We start from the raw sequence: 22,470 nt of genomic DNA, 5'->3' as shown, positions 1-22,470 counted from the left end.
GTGTATGCTGTAGTGTTCATGTAAAAACCGTCACATGACGGTACAAATTTGAAAGAGGGGACAGATAGTAATTATAAGGTTCAGAAGCCACATAGCTCTCCTGCCTGAAAGGAAGAAAGGATACTGATTGTTGAACGTCATGGGAAGTTTACACAGTTTGAGTAAGTAAAAAAGAAAGTAATGGAGGAAGATTAATACATGAGACATACTTTCTGCGAAGTGAGGACGATATGCTTCACGTATCGTGGCAACAGATAGAAAAGCGGTAGTTCATTATTCTTGCGGGAATTTTTTCGAGCCAATAAATTGTGCACATCGCTCCAACCCATAGCGAGTGTGCAATAGCCATTATCTCGACTATGGAAAGATTAACGTTGTACAGAATGCAGAAAAGTTACGACTGAGTGAATTCAGTCAAAGCCAGAGTAGGGAATTAGCGTTTCAGATCGAGCACAGACATAACGCCATTGCAGATGCCGCTTGTTAAAGAACCATTACGCATTAGACCACAGAAAATGTTGAGTGTAGACTTTGGTCACTCCAACTTGCGTACTCTTTGACCGTTGAATACCAAAAGCTAGGATACTAACCTCCACTCTACAAGAGAGTTTTTTTTTCATTGGTTCAAAAAGTAAATTCATTCTCCACCAAGTCAGTGCTTTGACCAGCATCGACAATGTAGATTTACATGAGCAGATGAGGATTTTAATAGTCATTCTTTCCTGTGATAAAAAATTTTGATGTGTAGAGATAACAATTTTAATAAGTGTCATTTCAGTAAGTCCAAAAATTAAATATTTTTCATAAGTAATTGTACATGATTGTTGACCTCTCAAAGCAACAGTTGATAAATTATATGTAGAAAAAAAAGTGGAATAGCTGCTTGGTTTTTCTAGAATAGACCCAAACTTTCACTTTTATTAATTCATGCATTCTAGGTAGGTGACAGCAGCATTTCTAATGGTTTTTGTTACGATCTACACTTGATATTAGCTGCCTTACCGAACCAGGGTCATATTTATTTAGAATGTCTGTCTTGAAAAGACAGTTCAGATGTTTCGTCCATTTGCGGGCTAAGTGGTAAGCTAGGTTTGCACACATTTGTGCATTCACTGTGCAGATACACAGGTCGAATGTACGACATCCTGAGAATTGAGGAAATAACTTATTGATTTTGTGATCTTGCCACTCACCTGCAGTGGCCCATTCCTGCTTAGGAGACTGACATTAGCACCAACTAATCGAGCTTATGAGCCCACAACATCACATCACTGGGTTTTGCTTGACGTTAGAAATTCCTTGAAATGAAAGGAGTCATTCCAAGAAGCGATTCTTTATTCCAGACGTCGTAAGTATTATTATTTGCATAGAAACACATATGTAAAATATCCATTCTCTGAGTCTGCAACTCATAGTGGACACTGAGAAGAAGAAATGCGGATGAGCAGGAAAAACAAATCCGTAATGTTCGTCTTTAGTTATGACCTACTTGACAAAACCACGCCGGCCGCGGTGGTCTCGCGGTTCTAGGCGCGCAGTCCGGAACCGTGCGACTGCTACGGTCGCAGGTTCGAATCCTGCCTCGGGCATGGATGTGTGTGCTGTCCTTAGGTTAGTTAGGTTTAAGTAGTTCTAAGTTCTAGGGGACTGATGACCTCAGAAGTTAAGTCCCATAGTGCTCAGAGCCATTTGAACCATTTGAACAAAACCACGTCGTTTACATATCTAGGAGTGACGCTGCAAACTGATTTGAAATGTTACGAGCCTGTGGGGATTGTAGTAGGAAAGACGGATGCACGGCTTCAGTTCAGTGGGAGAAATCTAGGAAAGTGTTGTTCATCTGTAAAGGAGACCGCAATTAGGATGCTAGTGCGACTCAGAGGCAGGCTGCTAGACTTGTTATTAGTAGGTGCAAACAACATGCAGCTGTCATGGACATGCTTTGGGAACTCAAATGGAATCCCTAGAGAGAAGATGGAATTCTTCTCGAGGAACACTGTTGAGAAAATGTAGAGAACCGGCATTAGAAGCTGTCTGTAGAACGATTCCATTGTCTTCAACATACTTTGCACCTAAGCACCTCGAAGATAAGGTACGAGAAATTAGGTCTTATACGGAGACATATACACTCCTGGAAATTGAAATAAGAACACCGTGAATTCATTGTCCCAGGAAGGGGAAACTTTATTGACACATTCCTGGGGTCAGATACATCACATGATCACACTGACAGAACCACAGGCACATAGACACAGGCAACAGAGCATGCACAATGTCGGCACTAGTACAGTGTATATCCACCTTTCGCAGCAATGCAGGTTGCTATTCTCCCATGGAGACGATCGTAGAGATGCTGGATGTAGTCCTGTGGAACGGCTTGCCATGCCATTTCCACCTGGCGCCTCAGTTGGACCAGCGTTCGTGCTGGACGTGCAGACCGCGTGAGACGACGCTTCATCCAGTCCCAAACATGCTCAATGGGGGACAGATCCGGAGATCTTGCTGGCCAGGGTAGTTGACTTACACCTTCTAGAGCACGTTGGGTGGCACGGGATACATGCGGACGTGCATTGTCCTGTTGGAACAGCAAGTTCCCTTGCCGGTCTAGGAATGGTAGAACGATGGGTTCGATGACGGTTTGGATGTACCGTGCACTATTCAGTGTCCCCTCGACGATCACCAGTGGTGTACGGCCAGTGTAGGAGATCGCTCCCCACACCATGATGCCGGGTGTTGGCCCTGTGTGCCTCGGTCGTATGCAGTCCTGATTGTGGCGCTCACCTGCACGGCGCCAAACACGCATACGACCATCATTGGCACCAAGGCAGAAGCGACTCTCATCGCTGAAGACGACACGTCTCCATTCGTCCCTCCATTCACGCCTGTCGCGACACCACTGGAGGCGGGCTTCACGATGTTGGGGCGTGAGCGGAAGACGGCCTAACGGTGTTCGGGACCGTAGCCCAGCTTCGTGGAGACGGTTGCGAATGGTCCTCGCCGATACCCCAGGAGCAACAGTGTCCCTAATTTGCTGGGAAGTGGCGGTGCGGTCCCCTACGGCACTGCGTAGGATCCTACGGTCTTGGCGTGCATCCGTGCGTCGCTGCGGTCCGGTCCCAGGTCGACGGGCACGTGCACCTTCCGCCGACCACTGGCGACAACATCGATGTACTGTGGAGAACTCACGCCCCACGTGTTGAGCAATTCGGCGGTACGTCCACCCGGCCTCCCGCATGCCCACTATACGCCCTCGCTCAAAGTCCGTCAACTGCACATACGGTTCACGTCCACGCTGTCGCGGCATGCTACCAGTGTTAAAGACTGCGATGGAGCTCCGTATGCCACGGCAAACTGGCTGACACTGACGGCGGCGGTGCACAAATGCTGCGCAGCTAGCGCCATTCGACGGCCAACACCGCGGTTCCTGGTGTGTCCGCTGTGCCGTGCGTGTGATCATTGCTAGTACAGCCCTCTCGCAGTGTCCGGAGCAAGTATGGTGGGTCTGACACACCGGTGTCAATGTGTTCTTTTTTCCATTTCCAGGAGTGTAGATAGTCGTTTTTCCCTCGTTCTATTTGCGAGTGGAACAGGAAAGGAAATGACTAGTTGTGGTACTGTGTACCCTCCGCCACGCACCGCAATATGAATTGCGGAGTATCGATGTAGATGTAGAAAACAATGTATAAATCATTTATTAGCAATGCTTGAATTTAGTTACTTTTAAGGGCAGTTCATTCCAGAGTAATTTTTATGGTGTGGGGTAACAACGACCTCAGTTCCATTTGTGCAGTAGACAGTACCCGTAAATCATTCGGTTAGCACGTAGTGTTTTTAATGTAGAGCTACCTTGCCGAAACAGAGTTGATATACGAGAGGCAATACGGAGAGGCAACATGATGCTTTAGTTCAAAGATCCAATTTACCGAACGTTATAGCAAAAACTTTCATTACAAGGGTTGCTCGTCAGGAACGTGGAAATCTGAATCGCTAAAAACGCTCTATAACAGGCAGTATAATCTTGGTGGCTCAGTGACTTTACATCACTATGAGGTTTCATTGTTCTACGCGTCAGGTTTGGTCTTCGGAACTACTTTCTCAGAGATAATATCAATGCAACTCTTGTGATTGTTCGTGACCGTTGGAAGGGTAATATTTCGTACACACTCCAAGACGAAACAACGACGCAACACGAAGGAATTGTCAGAAACGGTCGGAAATCGGTAGTGTGAAGTACAAGTAGATGTACAGAAAAAAAAGATTACTCTTTCAGATAAATTGGCTGATTTATACAAGACAAAGTGCTTCACAAATTGTGAAGCCAATACTGCATTAGTCCACCTCTGGCCCATATCCAGACTATTATTCAGCTTGGCAGTGAGTGATTAAGTCGTTGGACGTCCTCATGAGGTCGATAGCACCTAATTCTTTCCAGTTGACCGAGTTATATCCTCAGACTCCCGATCAGGTTGAAGCATATTGCCCATAATGCTCAAAAAGCTGGAGAGAGTTCTGGCTGTCCTGTTAGCCAAGTTAAGGTTTGGCAAGCACGAAAACAAGCAGTAGGAACTTTCTTGCTGAAATATAATTCCATTATGGCTTGTTATGAAGGGTAACAAAATGGGGCGTAGAATATCGTCGACGTACCGTTGTGCTATAAGGATGATGCGGATGACAACCAAAGTGATCCTATTATGAAAAGAAACGGCAGCCCAGACCATTGATCGTGGTTGTCGGGACTTATGGATGGCGACAGTCAGGCTGTCTGGTGCGCTCTAGGCACATCTTCGCTGGTTACCAGGCTTAATTTGAGGCGAGAGTCATCACCGAAGACAGTTCCGCTACAGTCAATGCAATTGCAGGGAGCATTAATCAGCGATGACGTGTCTGGAGGGGCCCCGGAGAGCGGTGGGGACTGTCACCTGCCAAACGATGGTCTGTCCTACCATTTAATTTTATAGCAGGACCTATTTGGTTGTCATCCGTCTCATCTTTACAGCACAGCGGTACGTCGACGAAATTCTATGTCCCATTTTGTTGCCTTCATGGTAAGCCATCCCAGTCTTACATTTCGGCAAGATAATGCCCGCCCGCACAAAGTGAGAATTTCTACCGCTTGTCTACGTGCTTGCAAAACCCTGCCTTAGCCAGTTAGATCGCCGGATCTTTCCCAAATTGAGAAAGTTTGGAGCATTGTGGGCAGGGCCCTCAACTCTCTCTGGTTTTGACGATCTAACTCGTCAATTTAGAAGAATTTGGCATTATAACCCCCGTGAGGACATCCACCAATCTATCAATCAGTACCAAGCCGAATAATTGCTTGCGTAAGGGCCAGATGTGGACGAACGCTTTATTGACTTGCTCAATTTGTGAAGCTCTTTCTCTTGAATAAATCATCGAATTTTTCTGATATTATAATCATTTTTTTCTCTGTACACGTACATCATATCTACCGGTTTCTCTCCCATCCCGATAATTCCTTCGCGCTGCGTCTTGTCTTCCTTTTTGTTCATATGCAGCGTCCAGCGACGTACACCATCGTCATATGAGGCGATTTCTACTTCTGTTACATTGTAAATTTGTTGACTCCTCAATCATAGCTTACCTGAACTCAAAAAAAGCAACATATTTTGTGTTTCTTCGCTGATGGAGAGCGGAGACGCTTTTCTATAATGGGTTACAATCTCTAAACGCTATCATATCACCATATATGAGAAAAGAAGCCAGCAGAGGAAAATTACGAAGTCTTAGAATAGTAAGGAAGACGGGAACTATTTTCTCATAATGATTACAATTTACAACTAAAATTATCACTATGTAGTTTCTCATGTCACGTCCGCTTTAAACGAAGTCGCCAATCTGGCAACGAATTACCTGATTCCTGTAATATACTTGTTTGTAGTATCCGACCTGTAGTTACGATATTGATGAACATGACATTCTCTTGTCCCTGCCAGTAAAGCCCAAGTTCTAGACAATGTCAACACTGAGTCAGAGTAAGTCTTTCTAGACTCGCCAGTGAAATTAAACTCTAATGAATGACAGTAATGGTGTTAACCAATAAGGCGAGCAGATCATTCAACAGTGCGGATTTCAGACAAAATCTTTCACCCATTCCAAGACGTATTACGATAGCAACTGCTACTGTATAGATGAGAAACTTATTCCTGTAACTAGGAGGAACACAACGTTGTTTCTTCATTAAGTGTATGTGATTTCTTCATGACAGTCAATAGAGTACAACTGCATTCTTCATATAGCATCGTCTCCCTACGGCTTGGAGAAGGATGAGAAGACGGTAAGATGGTTACTATTCCGAGATTTATGGACGTGCTTGTATTGAATTATGGATGCACTAACACTGCACATGGTAGCTTGCATCTGTCATCTCAACTCATAATGAGTTCCTCAAAATTTGATCACTGAATTAAGGCCTTATCCACACTGTAAACTTTAATGGAAATGACTAGCGCACTGCATTACTGTCGAAAGGAATTGCTAATTGCCATTTGAGGCACTGTAGCAAGCTGTCGTCAACTTTTGAGTTTTCCTTTTTCTCCCAATTTATCTGAATTCTTTCACACAAGGAGGAGGAAATTGTGCACGTCTGTTCTTGTATCAAAAGTGAGACGTTTAACTCTTTCTCCTGCAGACTGTTAAAATGCATACTGATGTGGGCCACTTAAAAAAAAATACATTTTTGTCGTAGTCGACTGATAGTTTTCGATGTTAATAATAGCTCAGTATCTGTCTACAAGCAGAGCACTCTATCTCCGTGTACGACTTTGAATATGTTATCTGGATGAGATGTAGTCAGATGTCTATAACCCATCACTGTTTTCCACTATCTTCTTCGATACACGTGATCAAAAGTCTTTGTATAATGTTGGCGCAGAATATTTATGTCATTATTAAATTATGGCTTCGTTCTCATTAGTTTCACTAAAGCGCCATTGTCTTTTTCTAAACCTACTCCGTCATCTAATATACGAGAGTTGTCCAGAAAGTAAGTTCTGATCATTCGTGAAACGGACACCACAGTAAAAACCCAATGAAACTTTGCACAGATGTGTTGGGTACTGTCTCTAGTATGAGCGCCGATCGCATCAAGACTCTCTTTTCAGTTGTAAGTACACTGTGAACGAGAAAAGGTGCTTAGAACAAAGATGTCTCTCGCCAAGTAGGAGGGCCCACTGGGAGGCTTCGTCTTAATGGATGCAACCCACCTAACACATCTGTCACGCACTTCCTTCTTCATGGCAATTCTCAGCCGAACTCTGCAGGGGCAGTGAAGACGCCCCTGCAGCCTTTTCGATGGGAACTGTTCGATCACCCACAACACAGCCCTAATTGGATCGTTCTGAGTATCATCTCTGTTCACATGAAACGCGCTATAGACCAGCGTAGAGAATTATTGGAAAGCACAGGCGCCTGCCTTCTATGACGCTGCCGTTGGAAATTTGGTATAACGCTCCGACAAATGTCTAAGACGGAGCGGCGACAATGTAGAGAAGTATCTGGAAAGTGTAGCTAACTCTTGCAAATAAAATGTTTCTGATTTTCGCTGTGGTTTCCATTTGGCGAGCGATCGAAACTTATTTTTTGGACAACCGTCGTAATATGATACTTAACATTTATCAATTTGCCTGCTTTCGCCTTGCCATACGAATTATATACAGCGAGGAGGCTTGTTCCTCTATAATTCTTGCGCAGATTTAACAAGGGGAATGTCTAAGACATGGACAGCCGATTCGGCTCAGATTTGGCAGGTAGCTTCTGCAAAACTTAAAAATTAAAGACTTACATATTGTGGCCTAACAATTCATCCCCCTCCCCCCTCCTCGTATTTGAGAAAACTCTTCCTATAGTTCGTGACTCGCAATCGGCTCAGAATTTACGGGATCGATAGATAATTGAAAACTGAGTGTTTTTTCATCCCCATATATGGCGTCTGCAAACGCATATTTTCCTAGAATTCAAAGAAAGAAACCTTTTCGATTTCCACTTACTTACCCACAGCCTAAGGTAAAAAGCTATTAACCGAAAGAGCAGTTGGAGTAGTGGCCAAGGCATCTGGCTACGGAGCGGAGAACCTCTTTTGGATTCCCGGTTGTATTCTGCGGGGTTTCTTTATTTTTATTTCTCCTCATAAAATTGGCAGGTGTAAGAATGTTAATAAGATAAGTAAAGCAACAGGGCATATCAACTAGCTAGGTAATAAATTTCTCAAACGTTTTGGTTTACTAAGAAATTAAAACCTTATTCCTGGTCGCTTTACAATTACTCTTTCACTCACTCTGTTAATTGTTTTCTACATCCTTCAAACAACTAGATGAATGGTACTTGACATATAAACATTCGAATCAAAGACAACAAAAAACATATAACGAAAGCAATCTTCCCGCAACAACATTGTTCCTTCCAACGATTTGGAGAAAAACAAACTGAGTTTTCGTTTAAAAATATTTCTTTCCCCGGAATTAATTTGATGCATGCCGCACATACGATAGAAATCGATGCTGAAAGTTAATCATGAATTATACTTTGAATATTTATTGCATCCATTTGGCTTTGCAGTTCCCACTGGGTTTACAGACCTTGACTATAATTTTGAGGTCTCGAAATAAGAACTTGACTATAAAAATTAAAGTCACATGGCTGGCACACAGGTTTTGTGCCATGGCTGCAACTGTATAAACATGTTGGCAGTACCTCCGTCACCTGGACTCGTGATATCACTGGCTAGGCAGGCTGTTTATCCGAGTGGCAAGGAGGAAGGAGAGATCCCTTACGTAGCGGTTACCAGGAAGCGCTGAGTTTTGATGCCCCAGCGTTGGATGGGTGGTCCGATGGGTGATACTGGAGCTGTGGATTTGCTGTGTGTGTTGTGGAATGATGACAATCAAACGAAAGATCCGGTAAGAGGAAAGCGAGGTCACTTTTCCTGTGTCTCTTCGATCCTTACACAGATTCCTAGTTTGTTTCGGAGTATTAGAGTTCCAAGACATTCGCGATCTTAAACAAAAGCTGTGCAAGAGTGAAGTGATACAGCCATTCATATTACAAGATAGGGTGGTGTGCTGCAAACCGCGGAGACGAGGCCAGCCAAAAATAGTTGCTCCTGACGAACTGATCCGATTATTGCTCAAGTATTTTCATAAGTCTCCGGTGGGAAACCACTTGGACTGAATAAGACACAGGATAAAATTAGCCAGCTGTTTGTGTGGCGTAGACTGGATGACGAAATTCGAAAGAGAGTATCCAGCTATGGAATTTATTCCATTAGCAAACTGCGCAGACTATTAATATAGGCCATTTAGCACCTAAACAGTTAGAAAGTCCGTTCCAACGCTTTACATTGAATCCGTAGGGCCACTGCCAATGTCTAATAAGTATGTTTCGGTCTGTGTTGATGATTTTACTAGATTCGTTTGGCTGTTGCCAACTAAAGGGACAATAGCTCAAGTAATGATTCAGAATTCATGAAGAATTTTTGGATCCTTTAGACCTCCCCTCTTCATAGTAACAGACAGCCTAGCCATTTCACTGTTAGTATCTTTAAACAATTTTGTGTGGGGATGGTGGTACGGTATCTAGCAGCCACACCGTATTATCCTACTCCGTTGTAATTTGCGATCGACGGTTACTGAGTAGCAAAAACCAAGGCCTGGGCCTGAGACCGTTCGCTCCCCTGTCACTTTTAATACCGCGCCATGCGGCACACAAATCCACACCGGCCAGGTTATTTCTGTGATATTAGATGGCCACTCCACTTTACAGTTTATGGTCAACAGAAGACGTGTTGCCCGAAAATAAAGAGCTGCATAAGGTGATTGCTCAGGGGAGGCTGACCAGAAAAAATCTTAGATAATAGCGAAGGGGGGAAGCAACGGGAGAAAGTAAGAGCCACCAGCCAAGTTCTTACAGGGTCGGGGATGAAGTGTGCATTATAAATCTTGAGAGTGTCACTAAGGCCTCTGAAAAGATTATGAAGAAATAGTTGCCGGTTGCAATGGTCCCTTTAAAATAAGGAGATTTGTCACCCTGGTCACGGTGTTATTAGGCGATTCACGAACGAGTAAAGAGCTTAGAGCTCAGCTCACTCAGATTAAGCCGGGTGCTAAAGGCTAAAGGACTTTAGTACCGAAATAATAGGTGTAGGGTAGGGGGGCGGGGGAGAGGAAGTATGTGCCAATGTTGGCACTTTATGTAGAGGTCGCACCACGTCCGCCTCCTGGGCTCGTTAAACCGCTAGTGAGGCAGGTTGTTTATCAGAGTGAAAGGAGGGTTGAGCTAAGAAGCGGTGACGGTCAAGAGCTGGTTTCTGATGCCCCAGCGGTGGAAGTGCGGTAGACAACTATTCGGACGGATGACACTGAAGCTGTGGGTTGCTGTGTGTGTTTTGGCGGTCACTAGTCCAGCGGGTCATGAGAAATGAGAGCATGAATGTAGACGACGTGGAACTAGCCGTGCTGTTCCTAAGCTCCATGTTAAAGGTACTGATATTCGTGACATTCTGGGAGGAACAGTGGTGAGCTATAGCGAGTCCACTGACAGCGTCTGGGCTGTGTGAAGCTCTGACAGCGTTGCTCGCAGGAGGCGTTATTTGCCAACTAGTTTTGGTAGTCAAGTTAACACATGTTATCTGACTGTTATGTAATGCATGTGAAACTGTACGCTGTTTCTTATTATCTTAACTAAAAGAAGAACAGAACTCCTTTGATAATAGCACGTGTTATTTCTGCGTTTTATAATAATCTGTTCTCTTAGGTAAGGGTGAGATACAAATTCTAGCAGTATATGAAACAAGATTTCTGGACCAAAATGTCACAGAAACTAAAAACCACAGGTTATTTTATGGAAAATCAGCAATATAAAATTATGAAATATATGCCAGTACTTGGTGCCGACTTCTATATTCAAATAACTTTCGTAAAAAACGTTACAGAATTCAAACCCAGTTCAGAAAGACTCTTTATTCACACAGTGAAACGCAAAAATAAACAATATACCACTGTTAATTGCCATCCTCCAATTAATGATGACAATAAGAAATATCCGAGTAAATTAGAAGCATTCTGGGAACTCTTGGAAGGCGAAATGTCAAAAATTCCAAAATCAAATGTTGTGATACTGCTGGGGGATTCTGACGCACAAGTATGGAGGGAAAAAAACTTTTAGAAAAATGGTAGGAGAATATTAGCCCATAAAAGAACGATTCCCGGCGGGGTCAGGGATTTTCTCTGCCTCGTGATGACTGGGTGTTGTGTGCTGTCCTTAGGTTAGTTAGGTTTAAGTAGTTCTAAGTTCTAGGGCACTGATGACCATAGATGTTAAGTCCCATAGTGCTCAGAGCCATAAAAGAACGAACAAAAATTGCACAAGACTATTTAATCTTTGTAAACAATTTCAGTTGAAGTAAATGTCAACTTCCTTCAGATAATTGCCAAGAAAAGCAAAATCATGGATATTTCCGAATATAATACTACTGGGGCATGGGGCGGGGGTTCAAGTTAGATCACGTAGCTATTTCTCAAAGCCACGTTAAAAAAATAATTAATGTAAAAGTAACAAGAAAGAAGGAATTTGACTCCTACAGGGTGTTACAAAAAGGTACGGCCAAACTTTCAGGAAACATTCCTCACACACAAAGAAAGAAAATATGTTATGTGGACATGTGTCCGGAAACGCTTACTTTCCATGTTAGAGCTCATTTTATTACTTCTCTTCAAATCACACTAATCACGGAATGGAAACACACAGCAACAGAACGTACCAGCGTGACTTCAAACACTTTGTTACAGGAAATGTTCAAAATGCCCTCCGTTAGCGAGGATACATGCATCTACCCTCCGTCGCAAGGAATCCCTGATGCGCTGATGCAGCCCTGGAGAATGGCGAACTGTGTCACAGCCGTCCACAATACGAGCACGAAGAGTCTCTACATTTGGTACCGGGGTTGCGTAGACAAGAGCTTTCAAATGCCCCCAGAAATGAAAGTCAAGAGGGTTGAGGTCAGGAGAGCGTGGAAGCCATGGAATTGGTCCGCCTCTACCAATCCATCGGTCACCGAATCTGTTGTTGAGAAGCGTACGAACATTTCGACTGAAATGTGCAGGAGCTCCATCGTGCATGAACCACATGTTGTATCGTACTTGTAAAGGCACATGTTCTAGCAGCACAGGTAGAGTATCCCGTATGAAATCATGATAACGTTCTCCATTGAGCGTAGGTGGAAGAACATGGGGCCCAGTCAAGACATCACCAACAATGCCTGCACAAACGTTCACAGAAAATCTGTGTTGATGACGTGATTGCACAATTGCGTGCGGATTCTCGTCAGCACACACATGTTAATTGTGAAAATTTACAATTTGATCACGTCGGAATGAAACCTCATCCATAAAGAGAACATCTGCACTGAAATGAGGATGGACACATTGTTGGATGAACCATTCGCAGAAGTGTACCCGTGGAGGCCAATCAGCTGCTGATAGTGCCTGCACACGCTGTACATGGTACGGAAAGAACTGGTTCTCCCGTAGCACTCTCCATACAGTGACGTGGTCAACGATACCTTGTACAGCAGCAACTTCTCTGACGCTGACATTAGAGTTGTCGTCAACTGCACGAAGAATTGCCTCGTCCATTGCAGGTGTCCTCGTCGTTCTAGGTCTTCCCCAGTCGCGAGTCATAGGCTGGAATGTTCCGTGCTCCCTAAGACGCCTATCAATTGCTTCGAACGTCTTCCTGTTGGGACACCTTTGTTCTGAAAATCTGTTTCGATACAAACGTACCGCACCACGGCTATTGCCCCGTGCTAATCCATACATCAAATGGGCATCTGCCAACTCCGCATTTGTAAACATTGCACTGACTGCAAAACCACGTTCGTGATGAACACTAACCTGTTGATGCTACGTACTGATGTGCTTGATACTAGTACTGTAGAGCAATGAGTCGCATGTCAACACAAGCACTGAAGTCAACATTACCTTCCTTCAATTGGGCCAACTGGCGGTGAATCCAGGAAGTACAGTATATACTGACGAAAGTAAAATGAGCTCTAACATGGAAATTAAGCGTTTCTGGATACATGTCCACATAACATCTTTTCTTGATTTGTGTGTGAGGAATGTTTCCTGAAAGTTTGGCCTTACCTTTTCGTAACACCCTGTATACCGACGGCATACTGGACGAGTTCCATTTTTTGTCGATTAAATTTTAGTGGGGCTACAGATAAGGTTCCACATCGGCTGCTGTTGCTCGAATTGCATGTATTTTTGTTTACTGAGTTTTACATGACTGGTCGATTTCTGGCATGCAAGCCATTCTCAAGTCCTATGAATATGAATAAATGCTGTCAATGTGAGACAGCAGTTGACAATGTCCTATAAGGTGGAAATAGGGCACTCGTGTAAAATTAGTTAAATAAAAATATTAGAAAATAAAGTTAAATAGTTAACAGAGCAATCAGTTAGACCTGAGGTGAAGATGCGAAGGCGGTGTTGGTGTTTCTGGTGGTGGTGATGCAAACTGTCTGTGAACATCTGCGATTCAAGTAACTTCGGAAATGATTAGTATTAGTCTGCTTGTTATCCTGGTGTTTTAGTAATTAATCAGGTCACAGTTTTCTAACGCTTCTCGCAAAACAGGTAGCCAGGAGAACATGTTTGGCTGTATTGTTGGGGGGAATAACAGGAAAGCGTATATTAAAAATAATTTATTTATAAAATTATATAAACAAGAAACATTTAGTTCTAATCTAATACATACAATAAATAATCCTCAAAATAAATATAAAGGAAAAACAGCGAAAGATGAGATTTATTCAGAAGCCGAGTTGATATCGTTCGTTTAGAAATATTGTCACAGTGAGGGTGCACACGCTGATGTACCATCGTAACAATGTATACGTTAAATAAACGTTCTTTATATTGTACTGCACAGCTTTTATGAAAGACATTTTTGTGTGTACCACCACAAGCTGCTGAAATCTTTGTTGTTCTGAAATGAGTTTCGATATCGTTCCATTATATAACAGACTTGAGAAATTTAAAATGATGTATGCCATAGGTACATAATTTTAAAATTTGTTGTATAACTACACACCCTGTGCTTTGAAACTGAGTGGACTGTGGCATGCCATGACATTGTCTGTCACACATCTACTTACTTTCACAGCACTGAGTACGTATGTAATTTATTTTAAAATTATGGACTCGTGGTACAGACTATTTTAAGATTTTGAAGTGTGACAAATGATTACGTATTGTCGAAACTAGTTACAGACCCACTTACTTTCACGGTACTGAGTAGCCATGTAATATATTATGAAATTATGGACATGTGATACAGACTATTTTATGAATCTAAAGTCTGACAGATGTTGCCGACACATGTTGTCGAAACTAGTTGCACTACATTAAAAATTATAGCAGGTTCTGTCGGCATATACAAGAATGTTAAATGTGTTGAGTCTCCAAAGCACTCACTTTATACTGCACAATATATAACGATGTAGTAGAAGATCCAACATTACACTTCTTTCCAGCTATCAGTGTAGATCAGACGATTTGGAAAGAATCATTCTGTATGAATGAAATGCATTTCTCTGCGAGCAAGTGGAGTATGGTCCAGTTTTTCAAGTTACCGTCCTTGGGAGACGGGATCTCAGTAGAGAAGTAGAAAAATAAATTATTAGAGACGACAAAGACAGAGGGAGAAAGGAGCTAATGTGCTACCGGCGACCCGCCTGCAGGCTGTGCAACTTGTGGTAGATGCCCCGTCGCTCCAACAGCTCTGCGTGTTTCCCGAGCTCGGCCACGCGGCCTTCGTTGATGACACAAATCACGTCGGCGTCCTGGATGGTCGTCAGTCGGTGAGCGATGGTGATGCACGTGCGTCCCTCCTTCGCCTTGTCCAGCGCTTCTTGCACCACCTGTTGAACAGAATCAAGAGTAGCAAGGTCACCAAGATATCCCCCCAGGTTCCTGGTAGTCAACCCGTATCATGCCAAAAATACAACAACCACTGTTCTCATCTCCAATAAATGGGGACCTCAGATCCTGTTATTAAATTTCTGATCTGGAGTAGCCACTATCTCATTGGCTCAGCTCAGACCATACAAGGAGCGGATGCAGTTCTCAGTGAAAACTACTGTACTGTCCACTGAAATACATTCCTGGTGTGGTATTATGACCCGCTCCCAACACACAAGACGAGAGCTATTGGCAAGATGAGGAATGGCAGAGACAAATCTCAAAAGGACTTACGTACTGTGTCAGTTTCAGAAAAAGTTTTATATTCCCAATGTCCTCGGTAAGTCGCAAACAAGTTCGTCGAAACCAAAGACGATGGTGAGTCAGAACCAGATGTCTCTGCAGAATGAATAATGTCTTCTGAACCTCGTTCTTATGAAATGAAGATAGAGTGGACAACGGGAAATAGACGACGTTACGAAGTTTTGAGTTAGTAGGTTTTTACAGTGCTTGATTTGTGACGGTACGCACCGGTACTCTGTACGGGTACCTCTGACCAAAAAAAAAACCCACAAATTTTGTTACGAGGTAAGATAAAAGTTATTTTTTGCCAGAATAAATATTGTCTTCGCACTTTTAAAATGTGCAGAAAAGCGTGAAAATAGCGCTTTAAGATGTCTAAAATTCAAACGCCCTCCCTTGAAGGTCGCAGTACCAGAAACTCTTTTTTTTATATAAATGAAGAACAAGGTTTTTACTAGGGTGAACCAGCGGACATTTATGACTGCAAGGGACTACAAACTATCGAAGGGAATTTATCGTTTTGGCTGTGCCCACTCCGACGCACGCATCTAGACTTTGTCAAGTGCGGAGAAAGGAAGGTTAGGTTTATCGTCCCATCGAGAACAAGGTCATTAGAGATGTAGCACAAGCCCCGATTAGTGAAGGATTTTATTGAAATCACGCAAAACTTAAATCAAGATGACCCGATTCTGGAATCTGGAACCTGCGCGCAGTAGTAGAGCCTTGGTCTCCCTCTACAATTTTTACGCCACATGCTTTCCTCTGTTACCTAACAGACGATTCCTTGATGTCTCGGGGTGTGTCCTATCAACTGGTTCCTTCATTTAGTCGAGTTATGGCAGAATACCTTTTCTCCACAATTCGATTCGGTGCATCTTCATCAGTTACCCAATATTCACTGCTCATCATCCGCATTCTTCTATAGAATCACTTTTCAAAGAAGGCTGTTCTCTTATTGCCTGAACTGTTTGTCGCCCACGTTTCACCTCCACGTAACACTACACTCTCGGCATCGTTAGAAAAGACGTCTTGTTATGGCCAGTTTTCTTACATGAGCCGTAGAAGTCGAAAAGGAACCTCAGCCTTGTACTTTTTTTTCGTTTTTAATTTCACAGGAAGCCACCAAAGGAAGTCTTGTGATGTGTTGAATAACATGGTAAATGGAACAGTACAGCTAGGAATCTTAAAAATTTTTTATTCTTTATATTCCCTTTCAAGTACAAGTCAGCACATAACACAACAGTCTATTTAAACCCCGTTTTCTTTTATTCCATTTATGATCGCAGACTCAAACATGGGGCAGATGAACATTTCGACATCATGTTAATTCTGCGCGTGGTTAAATAATCGAAATATTGACAGAAACGCAGCGACATGAACAAAATTTAACGAAGGTAAATGCTTTTGAATTAATCTAAGAAATTATTTTATTGTAAAGAAAGCGACTGAAAGTATTTGAAACGATATGAAGATCGTATATATTTTGCATGTTATAAAAATGGATGTAAGTGTGTGTGTTTGAGTGTGTGTGTGTGTGTGTGTGTGTGTGTGTGTGTGTGTGAGTGTGTGTGTCCGCGCGCGTGGTTGCATGTATCCCACATCTCCTAAACCACGAGACCAATTATAACCAAACCTGGCACACACATCCCTTACTGTCAGACAACAATCGCTGCCGGAGGAAGGACCACCTACATATCATAGTTCAGGAAATATGACGTCATAAACAATGAGATGCGTGAAAATCTGCTGGATTATCCATTACGTTTAAATTTATTACTGCTATGCTACTACCTCTATTCGTAGTAAATTTCGCAGACATTATTCACATAATCCGCTAAATGCATCCACAAAATTATATCGTGGTACTGTAACACTATTATCGATATTTCATAGAATTGTCTTATCTAACTTCTTTCTCTGTTTTCACTTAACGTTAATTCTGTACCACCAAACTCTTTGATGTAACATCTGCATAAGTATTTTATTCATTATTTATGGCCATTTATGTAATTGTAATTAATCTATGAATGTAATTTTAAAAGTAATATACCGTACGAAAATGAAAATGTTAAAATTTTACTTGTAATACTGAAACATGCGTAGGGAAAGTAGGTTTGTTATCATATAAAATTTGGAGGGACGTCTCCCCGCAACAGAACTGGGTAGGAGGGAATAGAAACGGTGGATCTGACGATCTAACTGTAAGGTTCCTGTGTGGCATGAGTCAGTTGGTGGCTAGCAGCCAAAGTGTGCCCATCTTGTGAACTCAACGAGGCAAGAATAGCTGCAAGATTGTATAATATAGCCTCGGATGTGGACATAATTAGGCTTGTTATTCACGACGTACTTAGGCTGGTTCTGTACTAAGAAAATTCAACGCTAAGAAGAGAATTTTCAGAGCTATGTACACAGCAAGAGCCATGGATGCTTTTGCCCCCTTTTTTGAATAACGTATGAGGCCAATACTGCCACCACCTTTATCTCAAATTACCAGTAGATTGTTGTATAACTGCATGGATCAGTTATGCGATGTCTTTTTCAATAATAAGTTTGTGTTCTGTTGGGCTGAACGATCATATTTTAGCCTTAATCGTTTACCTAGACAGGGTCCTATACCAAGTGCTATGATAATTCCGAGTATCCTATTTTATTGCACTGAAAAGTAGTTACTTCTTTTAACAAAATTTCTCAGAGTTTGTGGAGTAGTAAAGTATACAATTATTTAGTGAGCATAAGTTCTGAAATACTCCGCAAAATCTTCATAAAAGGATAGTTACAGTTTCATCAAAGTATAATTGCTAAGAGAAGTTTCGTGAAATCTTCTCGGGTGATCAGCCGAGTAAAGGCGTCGTCTTCTCGCAACGTTTCGAAGGGTTTCGTACCCATCATCTTCAAGCGAAGTGTCGAGATGCTGTGTTGCGCGGTCCTATAAAGGTTCCTGGACCAGTGACTGATCCCGGGCGCCGACCAATCAGGTACCTGCGGAATCGGCCGCCGCGCCAGTGGTGGGGGGTTCGCGGCGCGGACCGGGCGTCGAGTCCCTGCCGGTTCCTACTACGTCTTTGACCGCTACCGTCTTCGTGCCGGAGCGTTCTCTTCTAATTTTAGTTATTGCGGGATTCCAAACTGTACTAAGTTGGAAACCAGTGTCTCGATTGATCAGGTTGCTGTTCAACCGAATTTCTACAGCCTATTTGAAAACCGAATCCCAAAATCCTTTAGCGTCACACAGCTTCTTCGTACCCTCAAAGAGGAAGGTGTGTCCTTCGTTAAGGCTATGTTCCGCAACCGCCGATTTTTCTGTCTGACCAAGGCGTACATGTCTAATGTGTTCCGAGCGGCTCTGCGTGATGCAGCGCTGCGTTTGTCCGATGTATTTCGTACCACATTCACATTCAATACTGTATACGCCCGGAGTCTGCAGTCCTAGGTGGTCTTTGACTGAGCCAAGTACGTCCTTAATTTTACTTGGGGCATGAAAAATTGTCTTGATGTTGTGTTTATCCAGAATGCGGGCAATCTTGGCTGTTGGCGGTCCCGCGTATGGTAGAAATGCCAGGCATCTGGTCTCATCTTCTTCTTCCGGTGTGTCTACCTTCCTGCTCTTGTGTAGGGCGCGCGAGATTTGCGTCTCATTATAACCGTTGCTGCGGAAGGTCTTCCTTAGGTGTTGTAACTCTGCAGGTAGGCTGTCATCATCACAGATAGACTTGGCCCTGTGCACAAGTGTGTTAAGCACTGAGTTGCGTTGTGCCGGGTGGTGGCAACTCTGTGCATGAAGGTATAAATCCGTGTGTGTCTTCTTCCTATACACAGCGTGACCCAAGGTGCCATCAGGGTGCTTCTTGATTAGAATGTCAAGGAAGGGCAAGCTTCCGTTTTCTTCCACCTCCATAGTGAATTGTATGTTGTTGTGTATGCTGTTCAGATGTCGCAGGAAGTCTTGCAGGTTCTCTCTGCCATGTGGCCACACGACAAAAGTGTCATCCACATATCTGTGGAAGGCTTTAGGTTTCAGTGGGGCGGTGTCCAGGGCTATGTCTTCAAAGTGCTCCATGTAAAGATTAGCGATGCCTGGAGCTAAGGGGGACCCCATGGCTACACCATCCACTTGTTCATAAAATTTGCCTCCACATTTGAAGTGGGTGTTTGTTAACACATGCCGGAACAGCTTTATTGTGTCCTCACTAAAGCGTGTTTCGAGCAGCGCTAGGGAGTCTTCCAGCGGTACTCGTGTGAAGAGTGAGGTGACGTCAAAGCTGACAAGAAGATCTTCTTTATCCAGGCGAAAGCCTTGTAGTACCTTCACAAACTCCGCCGAGTTCTTGACATGGTGCTCACAGTGACCCACGATCGGTTTGAGCAGTTGTGCTAGGTACTTGGCTAAACCATATGTTGTGCACTGTGAGCACCATGTCAAGAACTCGGCGGAGTTTGTGAAGGTACTACAAGGCTTTCGCCTGGATAAAGAAGATCTTCTTGTCAGCTTTGACGTCACCTCACTCTTCACACGAGTACCGCTGGAAGACTCCCTAGCGCTGCTCGAAACACGCTTTAGTGAGGACACAATAAAGCTGTTCCGGCATGTGTTAACAAACACCCACTTCAAATGTGGAGGCAAATTTTATGAACAAGTGGATGGTGTAGCCATGGGGTCCCCCTTAGCTCCAGGCATCGCTAATCTTTACATGGAGCACTTTGAAGACATAGCCCTGGACACCGCCCCACTGAAACCTAAAGCCTTCCACAGATATGTGGATGACACTTTTGTCGTGTGGCCACATGGCAGAGAGAACCTGCAAGACTTCCTGCGACATCTGAACAGCATACACAACAACATACAATTCACTATGGAGGTGGAAGAAAACGGAAGCTTGCCCTTCCTTGACATTCTAATCAAGAAGCACCCTGATGGCACCTTGGGTCACGCTGTGTATAGGAAGAAGACACATACGGATTTATACCTTCATGCACAGAGTTGCCACCACCCGGCACAACGCAACTCAGTGCTTAACACACTTGTGCACAGGGCCAAGTCTATCTGTGATGATGACAGCCTACCTGCAGAGTTACAACACCTAAGGAAGACCTTCCGCAGCAACGGTTATAATGAGACGCAAACCTCGCGCGCCCTACACAAGAGCAGGAAGGTAGACACACCGGAAGAAGAAGATGAGACCAGATGCCTGGCATTTCCACCATACGCGGGACCGCCAACAGCCAAGATTGCCCGCATTCTGGAGAAACACAACATCAAGACAATTTTTCATGCCCCAAGTAAAATTAAAGACATACTTGGCTCAGTCAAAGACCACCTAGGACTGCAGACTCCGGGCGTATACAGTATTGAATGTGAATGTGGTACGAAATACATCGGACAAACGCAGCGCTGCATCACGCAGAGCCGCTCGGAACACATTAGACATGTACGCCTTGGTCAGACAGAAAAATCGGCGGTTGCGGAACATAGCCTTAACGAAGGACACACCTTCCTCTTTGAGGGTACGAAGAAGCTGTGTGACGCTAAAGGATTTTGGGATTCGGTTTTCAAAGAGGCTGTAGAAATTCGGTTGAACAGCAATCTGATCAATCGAGACACTGGTTTCCAACTTAGTACAGCTTGGAATCCCGCAATAACTAAAATTAGAAGAGAACGCTCCGGCACGAAGACGGTAGCGGTCAAAGACGTAGTAGGAACCGGCAGGGACTCGACGCCCGGTCCGCGCCGCGAACCCCCCACCACTGGCGCGGCGGCCGATTCCGCAGGTACCTGATTGGTCGGCGCCCGGGATCAGTCACTGGTCCAGGAACCTTTATAGGACCGCGCAACACAGCATTTCGAAAGAAAACACCACGAACCCATCCAGACACACAAGAAACCAAAACATAACACACACAGACAAGGCCTGGGTAAAACCAAGGCCAGACACACCAAGGGCAACATATGCGGAAGTGGTTTCTCCCCCGAGGAACCACGAAAGCATTGCCCAACCACCACAACGTCAGACACCAACACAAGAACAACACCGGGAAATACACAGCAACAACGACCAGGTCCACCTTGACGGAGAGGGCCCTAGGAAACCCCTGACACACTTCCCCCCCATGGATCAGTTGTTAGGCGTAATGGTGCAGACCATGAACCTCGTCATGGAAATGATGAAGGAATTCAGGGAAGCCCAAAAGCAGAACACACAGATCCTCGCTGCCCTTCAGGCAACAGTCCAGCAGTCGCTCCCCTCTGCGACTTCCTCAGTAGTATCAAAACCCCATCATGGATAGACGACCAAACATCCAAGGCCTGACAATGTGCGTCTTCAACGCAGACGGCATTGTTAATCAAGAGGTCGAGTTCAGAGAACTCATGAAGGAGTTCTCCATCGACATATGCATGATGGGGGAAACCCACCTAAAACCGGGAATAAAAGCGACAGTCCCCAACCATGTTAGCTATCGCAAAGACAGGCCAACCCAAGGTGGAGGGGTGGCCATATACATAAAAAGAGGGATCCCCCACCACCAGGTATTCTTACCAGCTACCAACAAAATTGAAGCAGTGGCGGTGGAAGTAACCACTGCCACCGGACCCCTAACAATTGTTGCAGTCTACCGACCCCCACATGACCAGATAGATGAGGGAGACATAGCTGCTCTAGGGCAAATTGAAGGCAAACTCGTAATAGGGGGAGACTTCAATGCCAAACACCCTGACTGGAATTCTAGAGTAACCTCCAGAGCAGGCGCCAAACTGCAACAACTAGCGCGCACCCACCACTTCGAAACATAGGATCCAGTCGAGCCCACACATTTTCCGAAGAACGGAAGCAGGCCCGATGTGTTAGACATAGCTCTCACTAGGAGGATCGCAGGGTTTGTGACCGCAAGGACAATCAACAGAATGTCCTCCGACCACAACCCAGTGATTCTGGAGGTCGATGTGGGAGAATGGGTAGCACTCCCACGGTACCAGACGTCGTACAAACGTACAGACTGGGAGCGATACCAAGAAACTGTCGCCTCTGATATCGCTCGCGCTCCGCCACCTACTGCCGAAACAGTAGAACAAGCGCTACAAGACCTAACAGGCAGCATCTTACAGGCAGCGGAAGAAGCCACCCCTCCACAAAGGGATGGCCCACCACCGCAAATACAGTTCCCGGAACACTTGCTAGCTCAAATTCGACATAAG

General features: G+C 44.1%; 1 pseudogene; it reads right to left on the bottom strand.

Annotated features, from left to right (window-relative positions):
• Positions 1–14,737: 14,737 nt before the first annotated feature.
• LOC126176242 (ATP-dependent translocase ABCB1-like) overlaps positions 14,738–22,470 on the bottom strand; it is an 88,149-nt pseudogene continuing 80,416 nt past the window's right edge.

This window comes from Schistocerca cancellata, chromosome 3 (assembly GCF_023864275.1).
Source record: "Schistocerca cancellata isolate TAMUIC-IGC-003103 chromosome 3, iqSchCanc2.1, whole genome shotgun sequence".
Classification (NCBI taxonomy): Eukaryota; Metazoa; Arthropoda; class Insecta; order Orthoptera; family Acrididae; genus Schistocerca; species Schistocerca cancellata.
Note: the sequence above shows the minus strand (reverse complement) of the source record. Positions and strands in the feature narration are given on the sequence as shown.